We start from the raw sequence: 13,736 nt of genomic DNA, 5'->3' as shown, positions 1-13,736 counted from the left end.
ACTGGGTTAAAAGAAAACTGGGCAGCTGGGAGCAGTGGCTCATGCCTGTAATCCCAGCACTTTGGGAGGCCGAGGTGGGCAGATCCTGAGGTCAGAAGTTTGAGACCAGCCTGGCCAACATGGTGAAACCCAGTCTCTACTAAAAATACAAAAAAAAATTAGCCAGGCATGGTGGCGCACAATTGTAATCCCAGCTACCTGGGAGGCTGAGGCAGAAGAATTGCTTCAACTCAGGTGGCAGAGGTTGCAGTGAGCTGAGGGGGAGGTTGCAGTGAGCTGAGATTGCGCCGCTACACTCCAGCCTGGGTGACAGAATGAGACTCCGTCTTGGGAGAAAAAAAGAAAACAGGCCGTGTGTGGTGACTCACGCCTGTAATCCTAGCACTTTGGGAGGCTGATGCAGGTGGATGCTTGAGCTGAAGAGTTAGAGACCACACTGGGCAACATGGTAAAACACTGTCTCTACTAAAAATACAAAAATTAGCCAGGCATGATGGTGTGTACCTGTAGTCCCAGCTACACTTAGGAGGTTGAGGCTAGAGGATCACCTGACCCAGGGAGGTGGAGGTTGCAGTGAGCCAAGACTGTGCCACTGCACTCCAGCCTGGGAGACAGAGTGAGACCTTGTCTCAAAAAAAAAAAAAAAATATATATATATATATATATATATATATATGTATACATACACACACACACACACACACACACACACTAAACCAAGAAAAATATTGGCGACAGATACAGCAATTAATGGACGAATTTTGTTAATAAACTAAAAACCAATAACCAAAAAGCACACAAACTTCTTACAAATCAAACAAAAAACTAAACCATACAAACTAACCAATGGACAACCCACTATAAAGTGGACAGAGGATGTGTAATGTCAGCTCATTGCAAAAGTGAGACCAATGGTCAATAAATATCTGAAAATATGCTCAATTTCAACAGCTATTAGAGAAATTAAAATAGCAAAGAGATACAAATTTTCCTCATGCTAGATGAAGAAGCATTACATAGCTATATGATTTGGAGCTGAATACGATAGGGAAAAAACAGGCCCTCTATACACTGTTTGCGGTAGTATAGTTTGGCCTAATTTTCACAGAAGTAAATGTGGCTTTACTTAACAAAATGTTAAATGCATATACTTGTTAACCCAGCAGTTCCACTTCAATGAGTTTATTTATGAATATACTCACATAAGTGATTAAAGATGTTCACAATGACGTTCATTGTAACATTAATTGTAATAGAAAAAAAACCCTAGACAGAATGTAAATGCCCATCAGTACATGACTGGCTAATAAAACTGATATATACAAAGAACTAGTACCCAGCTGTTAAAAAAAGGAATTTGCAACTACAGAAAGATGTTAAGAATATAACAAGTAGGCCTGGTGCGGTGGCTCATGCCTGTAAGCCTAGCACTTTAGGAGGCCGAGACAGGTGGACCACTTGAGGTCAGGAGTTTGAAACCAGCCTGGCAAACATGGTGAAATCCCATCTTTACTAAAAATACAAAAAATTAGCAGGGCATGACAGCACACAACTGTAATCCCAGCTACTCAGGAGGCTGAGGCATGAGAATCTCTTGAACCTGGGAGGCAGAGGTTGCAGTGAGCTAAGATCGCACCATTGCACTCCAGCCTGGGTGACAGAGTGAGACTCTGTCTCAACAACAACAAAAAAAGTTTCCAAACCATATGCAGAACATAAGGCCATTTGTGTTAAAATATATTTTATAATATATATGGCATTATATGCACAGAAAATTTCTTGAAAGACCCACATAAATAATTATTGTTCCTTCCATGGAGTGGGAAGAGACTGAGAAGGCAGGGAATGGAAGGAATGGGTTGGGAGACTCCAATTAATTGAGAAAATTTAACTTTCATTTTCTTTTTACACTGTTTTAACTTTGTTAAACATGAAGATATATTTATCTTTATGATCAAGAGTGTTTGAACAGTGCATATACACACTGTGTATGTATGCATACATATATATTTGCATGTCATTTATTTGTCACCATGAAGAGTGAGAAAATATGTAAGACAGTTCTGCTCACAGTCTAACTAGGAAGATGTAAATGTGTGGAAAGTTAACAAAAAGAATTATAATATCTACTGTCTATCACTCAGTAGATACTGATCAGATCCCAATAATTGATATCCACAGTGGTATTCTGGGAGGTAAGAAGAGGAAAGTCACTATGACTGCAATAAATACAGAAGACAAAGGCTTGAACATCTGGCAGCATCTGGTCCCAGATACCCTCAAGATTTCACAAAGAGGAGTGCTTATTGCTGATAAGAATCAAGCTGGGTCAGCCTTGCAGATGACCAATCACCCTCTGCAAGTTGTCTCTTTGGCTGCAAATGGCTCAAGACCATGCTGAAAGTTATACCTGTTCTGCTTTTGGAAGTTGCCTGCTTGCTGGCTGTAAAAAACGCTGATAGCCTGTTTCTGTTAGGAAATGTCCAAGGCCCTATAGTACAGAGAGAAACTGCTTCATCATTAGTGCTGACCTTGTACATAAATCAAAAACCTAAACTCCCTGTATGGTATTAATCCCTACTAGGTGTCTGAAACTGCATTATCAGGAAGTTCCTTTGGTTACTTTGCCCTCTTGGAGAAGCTAAGAGTTATAGCTAAAAGCACGGAGTTAGACTGACTGGATGTAAATTCTAGATACATCACCCACTATCTGTGTTTCCCTAGGAAAATAACCTAATCTCTCTGTGCTGTGGTTTCTACTTCTGTAAGGTGGGGATAATTATAGCATCAACAACCTCATGGACTGTTTGAGGAACAAATGACTGAATAATCTACAAAATGAGAAGGACAGCTATTGGACACATAACTCACATAATTATCATTTACAATATTACTTATTCTTACCAGAGAGAAGAAGATCCTAAAAGCTTCCAGAGAGAAACAACAGTTATACAAAGCATTGGGAATAAGAAAATAATGACAGTGACATAGCAACAGTAACAATGGAAGTCAGGAGAAAAAGGAACAATGCCCACAAAATTAACTTCTACTTACAATGACACACCCTGGCAAATCAAGCATGAGGACATAAGAAAGATATTTATGTAAAGTCTCAAATTTTTTTCTTACCAAGTGCCCGTTCTCAAGAAGCTACTGGTATATGTGCTCCATCAAAAAGAGGGACTAAACCAAGAAAGAAAACACAAAACTGTGAGATAGCACTTCCAACACAGAAAAGTAGCAAGGGGATTTTTAGGATGAGAGCTATGCTGCAGGCTAGAAAAGCAACAGAGTGGATATGCAGGAGAAATGTAGAAAGGGGAGGTTATTCAACAGGTTTGACTATGTCAGAAATTATCCTGAAGCACTGAACAAAGCTCTTGGGAAATATTGGAAGACTTAGCAATCGGTTCAGTAAAAACTAAACAAATGAAAAAATGAGGCAATGAATAAGTACAAGAAAATCAAAGTATCTTACAGGAAAGAAAATATAATTATAGTAACCACTCAGCAGTGTGTAAGATATACTGAATGTAAAAAAATTAAGAATTTAACACAAAAAATTAACTATTTTGAGAGAATAGGGAGAAGAGTAGAAAGTATTAGAAAGTTAAAATCCTCAGCTACCATAATAGAAAAACAATAGGTGATACAGAAATTGATGACTCAAGAGAGGGCAGTACATGTTTATCATTTGGAAATATGGTGATAAGTAACAGAAGAAACATTAAGCAGATACCTTTGAGGGGTGGTGAGGCAGAGGCAGTGAGGCAGGGGCAGTCAGGGTGGTGATTGCTAGTTTTTATATATCACTTTTAGCCCTGTTTGACTTCATAAGCTATATAAATTTTAAGTACTTTGCAAATCTAAGGCTTTGACACTTCTGAAATGACAATTCTTTATCCTTAAGTTCAACATGAAGCCCTGCGTAACTGATGTCTTAAAATAGGCTGGTATGTTTAAAGATTCTGTTTTAACAAAGTGAGAACAGGAAAGGAGATATATGCCTTTCATTATCATTACTTTTCATTTAACTCTAGATTTAGCCTTCATGAGGTTCATTAACCCCTCAAAACTTTATCCTCTTAAATTTTTATTTTATTTAAAATATGTTTAAGGCCATAGTAAAAGAAATTTACCTAACTATGACACTAAAACCAGGAGAGTCAGGGGAAGAAAGATCATGGCTCAATGTCACATATGACATAGATATAACTACAGCAAGTTAAATGTAGTAGTATGTTAAAAGATGAATATGCTTTAAGTAATTAGCATTATTTCAAGATGGCTAAAAGAGCATTTATTAATATACTCATCACGTTAATAAATTATATAAGAAAAAACTATATGCTCATTCTGATGAATACAAAAATGAGATTTGATAAAATTTAACATCTATTATTGACCAAAACCTCTACGGTAGGACTACATGAAATTTTCTTGACTTGAGATGGAGCACCTTTCAAAAAATAATAGTAAACATCATGTTTTATGGTGAAAAATTAGTGGCATTTCTCAATTTCTTGGAAAAGCCCATTAAAATCAAGAACAAAACCAGAAAGATCAGTGGTGTTATTCAGCACTATTCTGAAGGCCCTCACTGAAATAATAACATAAGAAATAGGGAGTTCAATTATAAGAAAGAAAAATCTACAATTGTCATTATTTGTAGATGATATGATGATCTATTGAGAAAATACAAAAGAACAACTGGAAAGCCTAGGATTAATAAGAAAGTTTAATAAAAAGTCAGATTACTAGATAATTATTTCCTCACCAATTTTCACATATGTGAAACAGGACAAATTAGAAAATGTAAAGAAAAAAATTCTCATTCATGATAGCAACAAATACTAAAAGCTACCTAGGAATAAACAGAAATTAAAAACATGATTCCCCATTTAAAAGGTCACAGAAAATGGGGTAAAATGTAAGCAAATGGTGAAACTGGGTAAAGGAGTATCTGGTACTATTCTCACGCCTTTTCTGTACTTTAAAAATGGAAATGCTGAAAGAATAATTAATGATCAAACATAGAATGGAGACACTATCTCGCATCCCTCAGAAAACTTATCTCAAAAAGGGAAGGGTTGAGACCTGGAAGGCATATCCAAAAGTCCTACATGGGAATAATAAAAATTCCAGATGGAAAAAAGAATGATAGACAAGATGCAATTATAAAAGAAGAAGTAAAAACTTTCCTGAACCAAAAAAGTTTTCAGATTGAAAAGGGTCATAAAGTACCAGGCAGATGGTGCCTCTGGACCCAACCAGGGACTGGAGGAACTTGCCACCCTGAAGTGAAGGACATAGGCCTGGATGGCTTTGCCACCTGTTGATTGTAGAGTCCCAGAGCCTTGAGCAACATAGGCCATGACCAGGGACTGGATACAGCAGGTCTTGGGCAAGACCCAGTGCTGTGCTGGCTTCAGGTCTGACCCAGAACAGTCATAGTGGTGATGGCCACAGGTGTTTGCATCACTCCATCTCCAGCTTTAGGTAGTTCAGAACAGAGAGAGAGAGAGACAGAGGAGACTGTGTTTGTTTGGGAGAAAGTAAAGGGAAGAGGGCAATTATTTGCCTGGCAATCCAAAGAATTCTCCCTGATCTTGTCCAAGACCACCAAGGTGGTACTCTTAAGAGTTTGCAAGAGCCATAGTGTAACTAGGCTTGGGGTACCCCCTAAAGTAGATAAAGCTTAGATCACAACACCCAAGTCCTTTCAAATATCTGGCAAGCTTTCCCAAGAAGAACAGGTACAAACAAGCCCAGACTGTGATGACTACAATAAATACCTAACTCTTCAATGCCCAGACACATAAAAACATCTACAAGTATGAAGACAATCCAGGAAAAACATTATGTTACCAAACAAAGTAAGTAAGTCACCAGGGACCAATCATGGAGAAACAGAGATATGCGACCTTCAGACAGATAATTCAAAATAGCTGTTTTGAGGAAACTCAAAGAAATTCAAGATAACACAGAGAAGGAATTCAGAATTCTATCAGATAAATTCAACAAAGAAATTGAAATAATTAAAAAGAATCAAGGAGAAATTCTGGGGTTGAAAAATGCAATTGGCATACTGAAGAATGCATCAGAGCCCTTTAATAGCAGAATTAATCAAGCAGGAGAAAGAATTAGTGAGCCTGTATCACAAGGGCATTACTACCATTCATGAAGGCTCCACCCTCATGGCCGCCCCAAAGGCCCCTCCTACCTTTGGGGAAAGACAAATATTAGACCATAGCAGGCAGTCACTGAGTACACCTTCTTTCAAGTCAAACCAACAAGAGTCCCCTAGTGTAGGTTGTCCATCTGCAACCTCTGTGGTGAGGTCAGCTCAACACTCACTTTGGAAGCCAGCCATCCTGAGGGTGCACAGGAACTTTTCATTTCTTCCCATACCAGAAGTTGAAAGAGGCACAGTGTCTAACTCATGCTCTTTCTCTGCCTACCTTCACCATGGAACCATACTTACACATGTGGCAGTCCAGCTCTTCCCTGCATGATGAGGAAGAGGCCAAACTTTGTGGCAGATACCTCCAAAAGTTCCAGATGGAGAGACAGACACAGGATCACTGATTCCAATTTTCCTGACATCCTATTACTCCCGTACCCTATCACCAGTACAAGTATCACCCTCAAAACCACTCTGTTCTAGATTTCAGCCTGAAGAAAAGTTGTTAGAATACACATCTTATCCTCTTTCTAAAACACAAGACAAGACAAGCAGAAAAAAAAAATCTCCTAGCCAAGACTTCACAATTGAGTTCTATCTACCCATGATCAACTACAAAGGCAGCATGAAAATCCCCTGGACCTGGCTTTGGATATGCTATTGAAGCATAAGGAATTTAGAAAACCCTTTTCTCTTTGGTCAAAACCTCATATCTAAAGAATATTTTACCTTAGATTCAAAAAAATCTGATTTTAGTGATAAAAAGCTGAGCATAAACTGCCATTTTTTCTTTTTATCTCTTTTTAACTATCCAAATACCTACCTAAGTCAATGGATTACTCTGGGGAGTGGAAGAAGAGCACACATATGGAAATGTAAAACAGAAAAGCATGTTCATTTAAAGTATTTAAATCATAAGTGTTATTCCTGTTTACATAGGTTTCTAAAAACAAAGACACATTTACTTTCAATTGCTTATAGAATATCCATGAAAAATGGCTCAAAGAAAATTTTAATAAATTCAAGACCTTAAGTATTTTACAGATCAGATGTAATCTCTGACCCAAGTTCAATTAAGCTTGAAATCAACTGAAGAATATAGAAACATAACGAAAACACTTTATTTTTAATTTTTGTTTAAATTTTATTTTATTTAAATAGTTTTCGGGAAACAGGTGGTTTTTTGTTACATGGATGAGTTCTTTAGTGGTCATTTCTGAGATTTTGGTGCACCCGTCACTTGAGCAGTGTCCCCTGTACCCAATGTGTGTTTTTTTTAAAATCTCTTACCTCCCTCCCACTCTGCCAGTTCCATTTCCCCACAGTCCCTTATATCATTCTTGTGCCTTTGTGTCCTCATAGCTAAGCTCCCACTTACAAGTGAGAACGCATGATATTTGGTTTTCCATGCCTGAGTTACTTCACTTAGAGTGGTGGTCTCCAGTTCCATCCAGGTTGCTGTGAATGCCATTATTTTATTCCTTGTTATGGCTGAGTATATATATATATTCCATGGTGTATGTGTGAGTGTGTATATATATGTGTGTGTATGTGTTCCCTTTTTATCACATCTTTTTAATTTTTTTGCCAACATCTATTTATTTAAATTATGGCCATTCTTGCCATAATTTAAAATCATATATAGAGTGGTAGCTCATTGTGGTTTTAATTTGTATTTCCCTGATAATTAGTGATGCTAAGCCATTTTTTCCTATGTTTATTGGCCATTTGCGTATCTTCTTTTGAATTGTCTATTCTTATCATTTGGCCACTTTTTTAATGGGATTGTTTTTTTCTGGCTGATTTGTTTGAGTTCCTTGTAGATTCTGCATATTAGTTGTTTGTCAGATGCATAATTGAATACTTTCTCTCACTCTGAGGGTTGTCTGTTTACTCTGCTGATTATTTCTTTTGCTATGCAGAAGCTTTCTAGATTAATTAGGTCCCATCTGTTTATTTTTGCTTTTATTACATTTGCTTTTGGGTTCTTGGTCATGAACTCTTTGCCTAGGCCAATGTCTAGAAGAGTTTTTCTGATGTTATTTTCTAGAATTTTTATGGCTTCTGGTCTTAGATTTAAGTCTTTGATCTGTCTTGAGTTTGATTTTTATATAATGTGGGAGATGAGAATCCAGTTTCATTCTTCTACACGTTGCTTGCCAACTATCACAGCACCATTTGTTGAATAGGGTGTCCCTTTGCCACTTTATGTTTTTGTTTGCTTCATTGAAGATCAGTTGGCTGTGAGTATTTGGCTTTATTTCTGGATCACTATTCTGTTCCATTGGTCTACATGCCTGTTTTTACCAGTACCATGCTGTTTTGGTAATTATAGCCCGGAAGTATAGTTTGAAGTCAAATTGTGTGATCCCTCCAGATTTGTTCTTTTTGCTTAGTCTTGCTTTGGCTATGTGGGTTCTTTTAGGATATAAAGTTTACCATTGTTTTTCCTAGTTCTGTGAAGAATGATGATGGTATTTTGATGGGAATTGCATTGAATCTGTAGATTTCTTTTGGTGGTATGGTCATTTTCACAATATTGATTCTACCCATCCATGAGCATGGGATGTGTTTCCATTTGATTGTATCAACTATGATTTCTTTTGGCAGTGTTTTGTAGTTTTCCCTGTAGAGGTCTTTCACCTCCTTGGTTAGGTATATCCCTAAGTATTTTATTTTTTTTTGCAGCTGTTGTAAAGGGATTGAGTTCTTGATTTGATCCTCAGCTTGGATCTTAGTCATTGTTGGTGTATAGCAGTGCTACTAATTTGTGTATTCTGAAACTTTACTGAATTTATTTATCAGATCTAGGAGCTTTTCAGATGAGTCTTTAGAGTTTTCTAGGTATACAGTCAAATCATTGGTGAACAGTGACAGGTTAACTTCCTTTTTACCAATTTGGATGTCCTTTATTTCTTTCTCATCTGATTGTTCTGGCTATGACCTCCACTACTGTGTTGAATAGAAGTCGTAAAAGTGGGCATCTTTGTCTTGTTCCAGTTAGCAGGGGGAATGTTTTCAACTTTTCCCTGTTCAGTATAATGTTGGCTGTGGATTTGAAATAGATGGCTTTTATTACCTTGAGGTATGTCCCTTCTATGCCGGTTTTGCTGAGGGTTTTAATCATAAAGGGGTGTTGTGTTGGACTTTGTCAAATGCTTTTTCTGCATCTATTGAGATGACCATATGATTTTTTGTTTTTAATTCTGTTTATGTGATGTATCACATTTATTGACTTGTATATGTTAAACCATTCCTGCATTCCTGGTATGAAACTCACTTGATCGTGGTAGATTATCTTTTGATATGGTGTTGGATTCAGTTAGCTAGTATTTTGTTGAGAATTTTTACATCTATGTTCATCAGGGGCATAGGTCTGTAGTTTCCTTTTTTTGTTAGGTCCTTTCCTGGTTTTGGTATAAGGGTGATACTGGCTTCATAGAATGATTTAGGGAGGATTCCCTCTATCTTTTGGAATAGTTTCGGTAAAATTGATAGCAATTCTTTGAATTTCTGATAGAATTCAATTGTGAATCCATTGGGACTTTTTTTGTCGACAATTTTTAAATTCCTGTTTCAATCTTGCTGCTTGTTACTGGTCTAGTCAGAGTTTCTATTTTTTTCTGATATAATCTAGGAGGGTTGCATATTGTCACAAATTTATTCATCTCCTCTAGATTTTCTAGTTTGTGCACGTAAAGGCGTTCATAGTAGGCTTGAATGATCTTTCGTATTTCTGTGACATTGGTTGTCGTATCTCCTGTTTCATTTCTAATTGAGTTTATTTGGATCTTCTCCCTTCTTTTCAAAATTTTACAAAATTCTTGGCTGACAATTTTTTTTTCAGGAGGCTAAAAATATGATCCCAATCCCTTCTGGCTTGTGAGGTTACTGCTGAGAAATCTGCTGTTAATCTGATAGATTTTCCTTCACAGGTTAGCTGATGCTTTGTCTCACAGCTCTTAAGATTCTTTCCTTTTTCCTGACTTAAGATAACCTGATGACTATGTGCCTAGGTGATGATCTTTTTGTGATGAATTTCCCAGGTGTTCTTTGAGCTTCTTGTATCTGCATGTCTAGGTACTTAGCAAGGCCAGGGAAGTCTTTCTCAATTATTCCATCAAATAAGTTTTCCAAACTTTTAGATATCTCTTCTTCCATAGAAACACCAATTATTCTTAGGTTTTGCCATTGAACATAATTCCAGGGCCAAGAACAGTACCTCACACCTGTAATCCCAGCACTTTGGGAGGGCAAAGCAGGAGGATCACTTGAGGCCAGGAGTTTGAGACCAGCCTGGACAACATGGTAAAACCCCATCTCTACTATAAATACAAAAATTAGCTGCATGTGGTGGTACACACCTGCAATCCCAGCTACTCGGGAACCTGAGAGGCAGAGGTTGCAGTGAACTGAGATCACACTACCATATTCCAGCTTGGGTGATAAAGCAAGAATCTGTCTCAAAAATAAACAAGGGAAAAAAAAAAAAAACTGCAGGGTGTGGTGGCTCACACCTGTAATCCCAGCACTTTGGGGGGCCAAGGTGAGCAGATCACCTGAGGTCAGGAGTTTGAAACCAGCCTTACCAACATGGTGAAACCCCATCTCCAGTAAAAACACAAAAATTACCTGGGCATTGTGGCATCTGCCTAAAGTCCCAGTTACTAGGGAGACTGAGGCAGGAGAATCACTTGAACCTGGGAGGTGGAAGTTGCAGTGAGCAGAGATCATGCCATTGTACTCCACCCTGAGTAACAAGAGTAAAACTCTGTCCCCCTACCAAAAAAAAAAAAAAAACAGCAAAAACCCCACATAATTCCAGATTTCTCGGGGGCCTTGCTCGTTTTTTTATTTTTTCTTTGTCTTTGTCTGATTAATTCAAAAGTCCTGTCTTTGAGCTCTGAAGTTCTTTCTTCTACTAGTCTGGTCTATTGCTGAAATTTTCCAGTGCATCTTGTATTTCTCCACATGTGCCTGTCACTTCCAGAAGTTGTTTGCTTTTTCTTTGTGATATCTATTTTCCTGGATAATTTTTCATCCATATTTTGTATTTTTTTAAAAAATTTCTTTAGGTTGGTTCTCACCATTCTCTGGTATCTCCTTGAGTAGCTTGATAATCAACCTTGTGAATTCTTATTTTTTTTTTTTTGAGACAGAGTCTTGCCCTGTCACCCAGGCTGAAGTGCAATGGCACAATCTCAGCTCACTGCAACTTCTGCCTCCTGAGTTCAAGCGATTCTCCTGCCTCAGCCTCCTGAGTAGCTGGGATTATAGGGGCATGCCACCACACCCGGCTAATTTTTTGTATCTTTAATAGAGACGGGGTTTCACCATGTTGGCCAGGCTGATCTTGAACTCCTGACCTCGTGATCCACCCGCCTTGGCCTCCCAAAGTGCTGGGATTACATGTGTGAGCCACTGTGCCTGGCCCAACCCTGTGAATTCTTTACCTGGCAATTCAGAAATTCCTTTTTGATTTGGATCTATTGCTGGGGAGCTAGTGTGATCTTTTGGTTGGGTGTTATAGAACCCTGTTTTGTCATATTACCAGAATTACTTTTCTGGTTCCTTTTCATTTGGGTAGGCTATATCACTGGAAAGTTCTGGAACTCAAGGCCTGCTGTTCAGAATCTTTTATCCCACAGGGTTTTTCCTCCATAGGGTGCTTTCCCCATTCCCCTATGGATAGGACTTTCTGAGAGCCATACAGTAGTGATGTGAGCTGTCTACAGGTCTCCCAGTTATGGATGCCAGAACCTGCTCTGGTGGAGGCAGGAGGGGAGTGAAGTAGACTCTGTGAGAGTCCTTGGTTGAAGACAGGTTTAGTGTGCTGACTTTCTCAAATGCTGGTTATGCTAGCAGTGAAGCTGTCACGTGGACAGACTCAGGACCTCTGGTTAGTCAGGATGTTGCAGGCAGTGGAATTACCCGTAGTTTTCTCCTTCCTGAGAGCAGGGTTATTCTGTCATGAGTATCTGTAATGGCCTGAGTTGGTTGACCTCCACCCAGGAAGTAGCACTTTTTAGAGAGCACCAGCCATGACAGTACTAGGGGGATATTAGGTTGTCCTAAGTTGGCCAAGGCAAGTATTCTCTCACAACCTCTTTAAAATTAAAGAATGCTTTCCAAAATATCCCCTGAATCAATGAGAAAATAAAATCAGAGATCACAATTTATTTAGACATTAACAAAAAGAGGGCAATTTACAGCAAAGTTTTGGGAAATGGCTCAAGTTGCATTCAAAGGAAAACTCATAGCTTTACATACGTGTCTTATTTTATGAAAAAAAGAATGAAAACAAAAGACTAGGTTTCTATCTCCAACAGCATGGTTATCTAGGTATTTTCTAGACCCCAAGTCCTCTTGAAAACAAAAGAAGTAAAATACAGAATAAAATATATTTTAAAATTTATTCTAAAAACTATTCGACAATAGTAAAAGAGTAAAGAATTACTAGGCCAAATATGAAAGTGAAAGAAGGAACTCAGACTATTAAAATCACATTTCTCCCAAAAACATTTGCCTAACTTGGCAAACTTAAGTTTAGGTTATTTTTCACAGTTTGCTGAAGTTGGAGACAGAAGACAAAGTGTAAAGGACTCTAAAACTGGTAAATTTAATGGGAAAATCAGCCCATTACATTGGGGATTCCTCACTGTAGGGCTATGACCTCACTGTAGGGAGAAAAAAATAAACACACCACCCCAACACGTATGCATACAGAGATACACACACAGAGAGGACTTCGGGGAATATTGTATGGCACTGAGCAGAAGTGGAGAGGAAATATCATCACTGATAACTGATAAACAAAAGCCAGCCCTTTTAGTAAACCTAAAAACTTCAAACCACAAGTTCTAGTTAGAAGTGACTTGGGAGTCTGGAATTAGCTTCCAAACTCAGTTGTATGCATAATGGCATGGTTCCATTTTTGGCAGCCTCAGGACTATGGGTCTCATTTTGCTCACTGTCAGCTGGAAGCTGTCCTCAGTTCCTTGCCACATGGGCCTTTCCACAGGGCAGCTCACAACATGGCTGCTTCCTTCATCAAAGCCAGCAAGACAGTCTGTCAAGTCCGTTAGCAAAATGGAGGCAACAGTCTTGTGTAATGTAATCACAGAAAGGACATTCATCACCTTTGCAGTGTTCTAGAGCAGCAAGCCACAAGTTCCACCCACACTCAATGAGAGTAGATAACATAAAGGGGCCCAATCTTTCTCTTTAGCACCCAGTGAAGGCTCAGAAAAGAGCCTGTGAGTGAGTGCAAGCTCCCACTATGCCTGGGGCCTCCAGCTATTCCAGACTAACATCCCAGACCCACTTGGCCCTTAGCTGATTTCTTCTTACTTATTCCCCCTCTCCCTCCCATGCTCTGCCACTGGTGAACTGGTGCACTTGTCCTTTCGCCCATTCATTTTTGGAATTCAGACTGTGACCAGTTTTCTGATGGGTTCAAAAAAGTTATAATTTTGTATTTAGCATTTTTTTAAAATTTTCCTTTCTTGCTTTCTCTCCCTCTCTTTCTTTCTTTTCTTTTCTTTTCTTTTCT

The 13,736-nt window shown here is 38.4% G+C and overlaps 1 long non-coding RNA gene across 1 annotated transcript in view; it reads left to right on the top strand.

Annotated features, from left to right (window-relative positions):
• LOC119474090 overlaps positions 1-13,736 on the top strand; it is a 31,535-nt gene that overhangs the window by 2,026 nt on the left and 15,773 nt on the right. The gene's annotated exons all lie outside the window — the stretch shown is intronic.

Source organism: Cebus imitator, unplaced genomic scaffold (assembly GCF_001604975.1).
Source record: "Cebus imitator isolate Cc_AM_T3 unplaced genomic scaffold, Cebus_imitator-1.0 Scaffold209, whole genome shotgun sequence".
Taxonomy (NCBI): Eukaryota; Metazoa; Chordata; class Mammalia; order Primates; family Cebidae; genus Cebus; species Cebus imitator.
Note: the sequence above shows the minus strand (reverse complement) of the source record. Positions and strands in the feature narration are given on the sequence as shown.